This window comes from Nicotiana attenuata, unplaced genomic scaffold (genome assembly GCF_001879085.1).
Source record: "Nicotiana attenuata strain UT unplaced genomic scaffold, NIATTr2, whole genome shotgun sequence".
In the NCBI taxonomy this organism is placed as follows: domain Eukaryota; kingdom Viridiplantae; phylum Streptophyta; class Magnoliopsida; order Solanales; family Solanaceae; genus Nicotiana; species Nicotiana attenuata.
Genome location: NW_017670717.1, coordinates 154,383 through 166,397, shown reverse-complemented (window position 1 = coordinate 166,397; position 12,015 = coordinate 154,383).

The following is a 12,015-nucleotide window of genomic DNA, read 5'->3' as shown; positions in this document are numbered from 1 at the left end:
CCGTCATACATTATTTGAAGTTATTTGTTTCTTTAATACTTGTTTTAACTTGTGAATTGTTGTAGTAATATATTCACCGTACTATTTTTGCTATGTTTGGGAAAATTATATTTTGGGGAAGGATTCTGCAGTTAGAATAGGAAATATACCTAATATTTCTGCTTAGTTAAATATCGTATTATATTCGTTCTTGATAGATTCAATATCATAGGAATATATGGTTGATATATTATGATTAGACGAATAGTACTATGGAAACATGCTATTTATATAAACGATCCGATCAACTAACAACCATGCATAATTTGAATTAATATATATAATTACGAACTCAATAGGAGTGATAAACCAACCACAACCCTGGAATCTTCATCTCCTCTCATTAAACTCGAAATCACAATGTTGCTTCTTGTTAATTTAGTTAATTATTCGTTTCATTTTCACAAAAGTAGTTTAGTTGAAAAATCATCATTCTTGAATACATTGGACAGTTGATTGATTTTAGTTAACTTAGTTAACAATTATTCTATGTTTTGTGGGTTCGACATTTGACTTTCGAATCAGTATTTGACGGTCACGTATATATACTTGAATATACTTGGGGAACCAATATGTTTTTTGGCGTCATTGCCTGGAATTGCAAAGGAAATAGAAAAGATGGAATTCAATTAATAGGTATTTTCTAATTGAATGAAAACATAATGAAAAAAGGACCAAGTTCTTCTAATTTAAATATTATCCACATTTATCCTTCTTTTAAGTTTTCGAATAAAAAACTCCATACTGTCATGAAAGTGGCTAAAAATTGTGCCCTTTGCCAATTAATTCCTTCCACCATAGCCAACAACATTCCACGGCTTCTAACATTTGGGTGGGATAAACACCACATGGTATGCCACCTATCTATATATCCTTGTATATATAATTTCCTTATGAGAAGATGTAACCTTGTTTATCTTTTCTCTAATATGTGGATTTACTTGCTTTTTTTGTACTCTTCGTTGTATAACTCTGGATGGATGGATTGTTCGTATGTCAGACTCTTAACTAAAGCAAAATGGTTGTTATTTAAGCATATCATGATGTAAATTGAACATAATGTATTCGTATGACAAATTGTAGTCAGTAGGCACATATTTGATGTTTAATACGTTATTCAGTACTCCTTAGTAGCAAATTTCTTGTACTTAGCTAATGTTATAAGAGGTTAGAACAACAAGAGGTATTGAAACTGCACATGTCTAATAGTTCTTAAAAATACCCATTAAATTAGTAAGTTTTCCAATCTTTCTAAGGCCATAAAATTATTTTCGATGAAAAATCAATAGAAAAAGGGTCTCTGAAAATCAGAAAATCCATTTTTAACGGCCATGGCATTATTTATGTTGAACGCGTCATAATCTCCAATGGTTTTGAAGTTAGATGTAAGATTGCGTAAAATAGACCTTATAGTCCGGCTTTTTTCCGGACCCCGCGAATAGCAGGAGCTTAATGTACCGGGCTGCCCTTTATATATCCTTCATCGGTTTCGGTGTTGTTGAAAAAAATAAAAAAGAATAGTCCATCTATTCGTATTTTTCAGCAGCCAACGAAAATAGTCATGGTTAACGATTCATCATTTTCCTGAATGTAATAGGTGCACTACGCACACAAGGCTTTCCTTGAGGTCTTTGGTATGGATACATAATAAGTAGATATAAAGGCGTTGGGGATGCCATTTTTGTTAGAATACACAGTACGTAGTTCAAATGAAAAAATAAAAAAGTTCAAATAAAAAAAGGAAAAAGTACTACGTAGTTCAAAGAAAGTTAGGTAATGGCTCTTTTTCCCTTGTATTCAATGGCGTATTTAATGAACGAGTTATATATTTAAAACTCGACTTATTATATACGAATAATAAACTTTGATCCCAGTAAACAAGGTGAATGTGGTATATATAATTACGAATCTGAACGCAAAATCTTCATATCATAATTTCGTCTTGGCTTGTACTTCAATTGTAAGATCAAGATTAGAAGTTTTTCGAATTTTCTTTAACGGAAGAAACAGAAGCTCGAAAAGGAATACAGTAAATAACTGACCAAATATTTGTCTTAAAGTTGGAAGTGAATCAGATTTTACTAATAACAACTTACTAGTACTATTTATTTGTTGTTCCATTTCCCCGCCTATATAAACTGATGCTTTACCCCACTTTCATATATCACATCTCAAGTTGTGGCCATCACATTCATGAAAAGAGCTCAAGACAATAACAGCGACGATGAAGATGTTGGAATCCAATTCCAATTCAGCAATATTGAATCAATGAATCACCATGTTAAAGTATTATATTTATCTTCTTTTCTTAATTAATTAACCATTTCCGTTATTTGATAATATTGTGTTCTCCTTTTGTTCTTGATTTAATTCTTTCTTGCAAATACTCCATGCTTCCAGATATCATCAGATGTAAAAGAAAAAGTTTCGTTTTTAAAAAGAAAAAAAGAAGAAGAAGAATAACGAATGAAAACAAATAAAATTGATAAACACTCTCCATCCCGTTTTTGTTTTCGAATCTCATTTCATGGAACTTTCGTTAACTGATTTTAAAACATGAAGCTAAATCTATTAAGAATTCTACGTTGATTGAGTAGTTACTTTCGTAAACCATATCTCTTATTTAAACATTAGCAGAAAGAGTATCGTGTTATGTACAAAAAATTTTGCTTATATATCATCACTGGTTTATAACTAGATTTTGTGGTTGAGTTGTTTTTTTTTTTTTTTCATTTTAGTTTTTGCGAGCAACCAATTGTGTGTTCGCAATCTGATTTCCCTTTGACAAGTGTACAGGTAAATAATAGCTTTTAAGATCTGATGATGTTGAAGGTTAAAATTTTGATTTTCTTCTCTTTGTTTCTTTTATTCATTGCAGAGAGATTATGTACTCCCAGCAGCAACAGCAGCAGCACCAACAGCAGCAGCAGCAGCACCAACAGCAGCAGCAACAGCAGCAGCAGCAGCAGCACCAACAGCAGCAACAAAAGAGGAAGTAGCATTTGAGTAAGCATAATAGTAGTAGTAGAAGCAGCAGCAGTAGCAATAGTAGTGTGACATACACGGAATGTCACCAAAACAGCAGCAGCAGTAGCAATAGTAAATAATAGAAAACAGCAGAAGCAGCAGCAGTAGCAACAAAAGAGGAAGTAGCATTTGAGTAAGCATAATAGTAGTAGTAGAAGCAGCAGCAGTAGCAATAGTAGTGTGACATACACGGAATGTCACCAAAACCAAGCAAGGACTATGTGTATATGTTATCTCTAGCTAACCAAAACCACCAAAACCAAGGACTATGTGTATATGTTATATCTCTAGGTCACCAAAACCAAGCAAGTATGTTATATCTCTAGGTCACCAAAACCAAGCAAGGACTATGTGTCTATGATGTAACTCTAGTTTCAGAGAAATCTATTTTGTCTTAAAAGACCAAAAAAATTGTTTCTTGAGTTTATCGAATTCAACAGTGACCATGTTAAGTATACATCTCTTTATTTTAATTTCCCAACATGCATGATGAGAATATATAAAGATCAAAAACGAATACTGACCAGATCTTTGACTACTAGGACAAGCAAATCAAGACGCCTGAATGGAATTATGTTAATATTCTATCTCACTTCATCCTATATTCAGAGGCGGAGCCAGAATTCGAAGCTTATTGGATTTGAGATTTTAATCCTTCAATATTACATTGGGTTCTAAATTAATAATTCGTACATATTCAATAGATTTTTTTAAGACAACTACAATATTTGAACGCATAACTATTGGGTTCGGTGGAACCGTAATCACGAACTATCTCATGTGGCCGTGAGGAACAAGGGACGCTAAATTCCAACGAGGACCAGATTTTGGATCTTTGCTTCTCATTAATTTATAAAAGCATTTCAAATTTCAGCAGAATGTTAATAATTCAATGACCTTCTTCTTATGCCTGGTAAAACTACAATTGTGATGCCATAAATTCATGTTATTCCGATTTTGTCCGTCACATAACTTATTAAACTTATGCGAAGCATAAGAGGATAGGGCGTAAATGTGATGACCCAAAGGGTCATCTTTTGTTTTAGAATTCGAATCCGGATTTCGAGGCCTTGAAAAGTTTATTTTTTCTTCTCATCGATTTGTGTGTGCAGTCCGGGCGCATTTCTGAAAAGCCTTTATGTGAAATTTGAGAAAAATATTGAATTTTTAACATTAAAATTAAATAAAGTTATCTTCGGTCAATATTCTTGGTAAACGGACCCGGACTCGTGATTTGACGGTCCCGTAGGGTCCGTAGTAAAATATGGACTTGAGCGTATGCCCGGAATTGAATTCCGAGGTCCCTAACCCAAGAAATAAATTTTTGAAAAAAATTATTTGCTGGAAAGTATAAGGATTTTTAGAAATGGAATAGTGTGTGCTCTCGTTGGTATCGGGCCATATTTTGGTTTCGGAGCCCAGTACAGGTTTAATATGGTATTTAAATTGTGTTTGTGAAATTTAATGAGAAACGGGACTGATTTGACGTGATTCGGACGTCCAGTTGCGAAAATAGAAATTTCAAGTGTTCTTAAGAAAATCATGAGTTTTGGTGTTAAATTCGTTGTTTATGATGTTATTCTGGCGATTTGATCGCACGAGCAAGTTCGTATGATGTTTTTAGACATGTGTGCATGTGTGGTTTGGAGCCACGAGGGCTCGGGTGAGTTTTGGATAGGCAGAGTGAGTATCAACGTACAAAATCTGCTGTTGCATCTGATACCTGTAGCAGGCTTCTGATCTCGCAATTGTGAGATCAGGCTTCGAATTTGCGAGCTTCACAGTCTTTGCAATTGCGAGGTCTTTATCGCAATTGCGAAGAAGACCTGCGCCAGCATAGTTTGCAATTGCGAACATATCTTCGCATTTCGAAGTAATCAGGGAGGGTAAATCCTCGCAATTGCAACCAAAGGTTCGCAATTGCGACAGTAGCAGAAATGCAGCAAGTTCGCATTTGCGATGCCTGTCTCGCATTTGCGTGCTTGGCAATTGCAAAGCTCTGGTCGCAAATGCGACATCTCCAACTAATCAAAACATGACTTAGACAGGATTTTCAACTCATTTCTCAAATTTTCGAACCATAAGCTCCCATAGGCGATTTTCTAAAGAGGAGTTCTTCCCCAAATCATATGTAAACGATTTCTAACTCATTTCTCTCAATCCATTCGTCTTTTTACTAGATTACATCACAAAATCTAGGGTTTTTCATGGAAAATTGGGTGTTTTTGGGTAGAATTTAGGAATTTCAAAATTTGGGGATTTAAACCTCAAATTGAGGTCGGATTCCAAAACTAATTGTATATTTGGCTCGTGGGTGAATGGGTAATCGGTTTTTGGTTTGAACTTCGAGTTTTGACCAAGTACCCCGGGTTCGAGTTTTGACTTTTTGGGGAAAATATTTGGAAATCCATAATCACGCATTAGAATTGGTTCATTTGGTGTTAATTGATGTTAATTAGTTAATTATGAATAGATTCGGGCGGACTGGAAGTGGAAACTAAAGGAAAAGCGGTATTTGAGGCTTGAGTTTGGCCGTGGAATCGAGGTAAGTTTTGTGGCTAACCTTTGCTTGTGGGATTAGGTGTTGTTGTCCTATTTGCTTCGTGTTGGTTTGAGTACGACGTATAGGTGTGGTGACGAGTATCTATACGTTGATGTTGAGTCATGGCATGCAAGTGAGTCTTATACTGTGACCGTTGTGTCAATTATTACGTATTGTTCATGCTTAACTGATTATTTTCCACGTTGAACAAGTCCTATTATATTTTCTTGGTATTGGATAATTGTTGTGCATTGGCTCAATTTGAGACTTATATTGTGAAGTTAACTGTTGAAATGAGATTGGTCATTGTTGATTCCCTTGCAGGGATGTTGTTGTTTCTACTGTTTGGGTGAGGAAGAGTATAAAGCACGAAGGGTGATGCCGTGTACAACATTGTGAGTGAGTGTTAATGCACGAATGATGATGCCGTGCCATATTCTGTGAGTGTTAATGCATGAAGGGTGATGCCGTGCCATATTCTGTGAGTGTTAATGCACGAAGGGTGATAATGTGCCATGATTATGAGAGAGATAATGCACGAAGGGTGATGCCGTGCCATTTATGTTGTTTCTTATGGTAAGGACGAGAGTAAAAGCACGAAGGGTGATGCCGTGCACGTGTTTCTATGGCATTATTTCTATTGGTTCAAATATGATATTTACTTCGCTTCTTTATTGTATTACTGACAGAATCTGATATTCCCCTCAGCATATTTCCCCTTCCCGTTATGTTTTGTTGAAATTCTGTAATTATTACCTGTTCGTATATGATTTAACTGTACAGGTTTATATTGTTGTCATGTCCTAGCCTCATCACTACTTCGCCGAGGTTAGGCTCGACACTTACCAGTACATGGGGTCGGTTGTACTAATACTGCACTCTGCACTTTCTGTGCAGATTTCGGTGCCGGACCTCGTGAGTAGAGTTTGGGTTGCTGCCTTAAGTCCGTAGGAGACCCAACGTAGATCTGCCGGTGTTCGCAGACCCTGGAGTCCCCTTCCCTCTATCTTAGATTTCCTGTCTCTTTTCATTTCGAGAACAGATGTATTTCTTTTAAACTAGTATTTGTAGAAATTCTTAGACGCTCTTGGATTGTGACACCAGATCATTGGGATAGTCGTCTTTTATTATTTTGGGACTGTTATAGAATTTTCCGCACTTCATATCTATTTAGTTTTAAATTATTATTTATTTCTATTCGGTTATTAATTAATGTGTTAGAACCATAATTGTTGGCTTACCTAGCATTCAAGAGTTAGGCGCCATCACGATCCTGACGGTGGGAAATCTGGGTCGTGACAAGTTGGTATCAGAGCACTAGGTTGCCTAGGTCTCACAATTCACGAACACGCTAGGTAGTGTCTGAGGGATCAGTATGGAGACGTCTGTGCTTAACCCCTAAAGGCTACAGAGCTTAGGAATAACTTCACATCTATTCTTTTCTGTCGTGTGATTTGATTTCTCAATGCTAATTGACTTCCACTCTGCTCCTTCGCATATGGCGAGAACACGTAGCGCTTCATCAGCTGACCAGAAGCCCGAGCCCCCAGTGATAGCTCTTATGAGGGGCAGAGGCCGAGGCCGAGGCCGTGCTAGAGGCCGAGGCAGGGGCAGGGCTCAGCCCAGAGCACGAGCAGCAGCACCAGCAGCGGAGCCTCAGGTAGAGTTTGATGATGAGGTTCCGGCCCAGACCGTTCCAGCGGGCCCAACCTAGGTTCTGGAAGGGTTCGTAGCTACCCCAATACTTCAGGATGCTTTGGTCCGTCTAGTGGACCTTATGGAGAGCGTAGCTCAGACTGGCACATTCCTTGCAACACCAGCCATCTCTCAGGCTGGGGGAAGAGCTCAGACTCCCGCTACCCACACTCCAGAGAAGATGGCTCCTCAATTCCAGAATGCAACAGCTCAGCCAGTGGGAGTAGCTCAGCCAGTTGTTGCAGCGCAGGCCGATGGTGGATCATCTATGTCTTCTGAGGCTTTGTTGAGTTTGGATAAGTTCACCAAGATTTGTCGGTTCACTACAGTGGGGCAGCTTTTGAAGACCCCCGGGATTATATTGATTGCTGCCATGAGGTATTGCGGAACATGGGGATAGTATAGACCAATGGAGTCGACTTTGCTGTATTCCAGATGATAGTGGAATGATTTTATGTTAACTAGGCCAGCTGGGTCGCCTGCCTTGACTTGGGACCAGTTCTCTCAGCCATTTCTCGAGAAGTTTCTTCCTGTCACTTAGAGAGAGGACTACCACAGGCGGTTCGAGCATCTTCAGCAGGGTTCTATGACTGTCACCTAGTACGAGACTAGGTTTGTTGATTTAGCTCGTCATGATCTTCTTATACTCCCCACCGAGAAAGAGAGAGAGAGAGAGAGATTGAGGAGGTTCATTGAGGGACTCGCTCAGCCTATCAGATTGCAGATGGCTAAGGAGACAGGAAGCGAGATTTCTTTCCAGGATGCGGCTAATGTGGCCAGGCGGGTTGAGATGGTTCTAGCTTAGGGGAGCGGTCAGGGGTCCGACAAGAGGCCTAATCATTCTGGTAGGTTCAGTGGTGCCTCGTCTGGAGACAGGGATTCTTTTGGTAGGGGCCATCCTCTCAGGCCGTTTCATTCAGCAATTCAGGCTTCTCACAACGCTTCAAGTGGCCGTGGTTCTCATATTCAGTACTCTGATCAGCTAGCCTACGGTGCATCACCAGCTCCTATCAGTGCACCTCCGCTCCAGAGTTCTCAGGGTGGTTGCTCTGGCCATCAGGGTCAATTTCAGGGTCAGCAGTCCCAGCAGCCGAGGACTTGTTATACTTGTGGCGATCCGAGGCACATTGCTAGATTTTGACCTCGAGCGTCGAGCAATTCTCAGCATCAGGGTTCTCGTGCTGTGGTTTGCGCACCGGGTTTTCCACCGTCCGCTCAGCCAGCTAGAGGCAGGGGCTAGTGATGATAGGCTATAATTACGTATTTTAGTCGCTTATTACACTCTAATTTACTGCACTTTAGTTGAGTTTGCGCTTTAATCGCTAGTGTTTTGCACTAATTGTGTGTTTTATGCCTTGTAGGAGTGATTTCGAGCTATATAGATGTTATAGAATGAATTTAAGTGATTTGAAGCTTTGAAGTCTGAGTAAAAGCTCAAGGAATTAAGCCGGGATCGTGTTCGGGGGTCAAATTTGATAGTTGAGAACAAACGAAGACTCGATAAGGCATATTGCGCACTGTCTAGTAAAATAGAGATAACATTTTTCTCAGAACTCCATTTGGGCCCCAAAATATATGGTTGGAAAGCTATCTCAAAGGGCTACAACTTTCATGTTTTACATTTTTCCAAATTCCAAATGGAACAGGGTGAAAAACCGCGGTTACGGTAGGACCGCGGCAGAACATTACCAAAGATTCAGAGGACCATTCTGGCCGCGGTCCTGGCGTAACCGCGGCAGGACGCGTAAATTTCAGGGACTAAAGTGCAAAACACGGGATTTTAAGCCCTAAGCCCTATATTAAACGAGGGAGGCCGGCCAAGAGCGAAGGAGAATGATTTTTGGAAGTGAGAAACATCAGAAGGAAGGGCAAGAAGCAAGGAGGATCATTGGGCATCAATCTTTAATCTTCTTCTTTGTTCTTTTACCTTTGAATATGAATTCTTTTGTGATTTTTGTTATTTTCATGATTAGCTAACTTTTCTAATCTAAGGTTTTGGTGAAACCCGTTGGGGATGAATTGGTTGTTATAAGTAATATAGATTTGAATTAGTTTAATCTCTATTTGTTCAACTATGTTTTGATTGTGGTTAATTGAAAGGATCCTCAATTAGCCGTTCCTATTTATTATGTATCTGCTTGAGAGAGAGTGCATATTTAGGTATTTGTTTGAACAACATCACTCCCGGAGTATAGGCGGGAGTCATAACCGAGGGTTTAGAGGTTGGATTAGAGATAACGATCCCTCAGGTGCGATCTAAGTGAACAATAATGTGAATCTAGCTAGCATAGCTTGAGAGAATGCATCTAGTAAATTATCATAATTGCTTGAGAGAGATTTATGATAGCTGGAGAGTTCATGATTGGTAGAGGCAACTAAGTCAACGCTATAAGAAACATACAACCAAGGAAATCAACAACGGGGGAAACCATTACCTTAGACCTTTATTCTAATTGTTTACAATTCAAGCATAGTTAGTTTTCAGCTGTTTATTTATTATCAATCTTGTCTTCTTGGTGATATTAAACAGATACAGCTAAGCCTTAGTTCTCGGTGGGGTTCGACTCCGAACTTTTAGACCGAATTATATTTGCAACGACCGCTTATCCTTTTTAGGACTAGAGTTAGGCGTGATCAAATTTTGGCACCGTTGCCGGGGAACTAACGGTGTAGTTGTAGCTGTATATATTGCTAGGGTTCAAGTTTGAACTTTTAGTTTGTTTTATTTTTTAATTTTTTTTGTATTTTTTTTATAACTGTTGATTTGAGAAACATGTCATCTTGGAATTATGGGAATTTAGGTGTAGATAATTCTACTATTGATCTCCATACATATTGTGAAGGAAACCACCCGTGGCAAAATTTTCTAAACGTTCCTAAGAGCGAGTTATGTGCACCAACTCAATCTTATTTGTGGAATGTGTGTGATGTGCGTGGTGGTAAAAATGGTCACCTTCATGTTTGTGCTTATATTTCTTATTTTCCTCCAACCCCTTACTATGATGGTTCTACATTTTCTTGTGAAGTTAATAGGAATAAAGAACCTGGGAATGCGGACCTGAAGGAGATCAAGGATATGCTAAAGTGCCTTCTGGAACAAAACAATGAGAAACAATTGCACATAGAAAGGCAAGAGGCAACTATTCGCAAGTTGGAGGCTCAATTGAGTCAAGTGGTTGGAGCTTTTAATGCTCAACAAGCCAATATTGAGGATAGTAGCCAAGAAGAGCATGAATTTGAGGTGTTAATTGGGGAGGTCAGAGTAGAACATCAACAACCTAGCCAACCACAATTTGAGGATATAATTTTTGTTGACTCTAGTATCACTGATGTTGAGGATGTTGAGAGTCCTGAAGTTAATGTGTTTGAGCGCATTGGTCCACACTCCAAGCATTTTTCCACATTATGTTTGGATGATGATATGGAAATAGAGTCATCTGAACCAATCGAAGAGTCAAGGAATGAGGAACAAGGTGCATATATTCTGGAATTCTTCTTGCCAGAAAGTCAGGATTACATACCTCATACAAAGGCCAAGGAATGCAGAATACTACATTATTTCCTTGGTCCAGTTAGATTCGTTCCACCGCCCCATGACCATAATCATAAGCTTGAATCAAAATTGGGGGTTCAATTCATAAGCTCGAGGTGGAGGCAAAAAGTGATTCGCGTCGTGCCGCGACGTTAAATCAAGCGCTTGTTGGGAGGCAACCCAGCTTTATTGCTTTCTTTTATTTATTTTTTATTTTTTTAATTGTATTATTTTTGTAGTGTCAATTTTTTTTAGGAGCATGGAAAACAAAGGTATTGGAAGGATGCAACAGCAAATCAAATGGTTGGAGGTACCCGTACGAAGGACCAAGCCTTGGAGAAGTCTGAGTACCCCATGAAGTGCTAGTGCTTCGGCCTTTAGCCTACCAAGGAGTTTCTCTTACCCTCTTTTGGTTATGCTGTGCATTGGGGACAATGCACAATTTAAGTGTGGGGTGATGAGATTGTCTAGGTGACTTTTTATGCTACTTTAGCTGTATTAGTTTAATTAAATAGTATTTTTTTAGAAGATTGGACTTTTCCCGGCGATGGATCTATTAGACAATTTTCTTGAGGGATTTAAGTCTAAAAAAAAGATTTTCTTTTGTTAGGTAGTGTAATAATTCCCCCTTGGTTTTTCTTTGTGCGCGGTTCTTTTCCAAGGGTTTTATTTGAACCGGGTGTAGTTAGTTTTTTTTGGGAGTAGGAGCCATTGTGTTGTGTTTTGAATTGAAGCAATATCTCTTGACTTGGTTATGCCTTGAGAATAGTGACTACTTTGGCTGTGACGCTTAGGCTCAGTTTTTGACTCTTGTATAAGTACCTTAAATTGTATGATCTTAACTTTGCTTAACTGCTTTGACTAGAGTGTCTTGATGAAACCAATCCAGAGTGAGTTATGTGCCATGTGTGTGTAAGGATTTGTTATATTCTGTGCATTGCATTTGATGCCTAAAACTTGCCCCGTGTGTTTGCAAAGCGAAATAGTAGTTTTATTCAGTCTAGGAAGTGATATAGGCATTTCTTTGTTGAGCCAGATATGTATATTTTACCCGCGTAATTGTTATGTATCGTAGTTAACCCCTTTGAGCCTGTAATCCTGTATCTTTGGCAACCACATTACAAGCCTTACCCATTTGTTTGAATGGACTATCTATTTGAACCTTTTAACCTCTCATAAG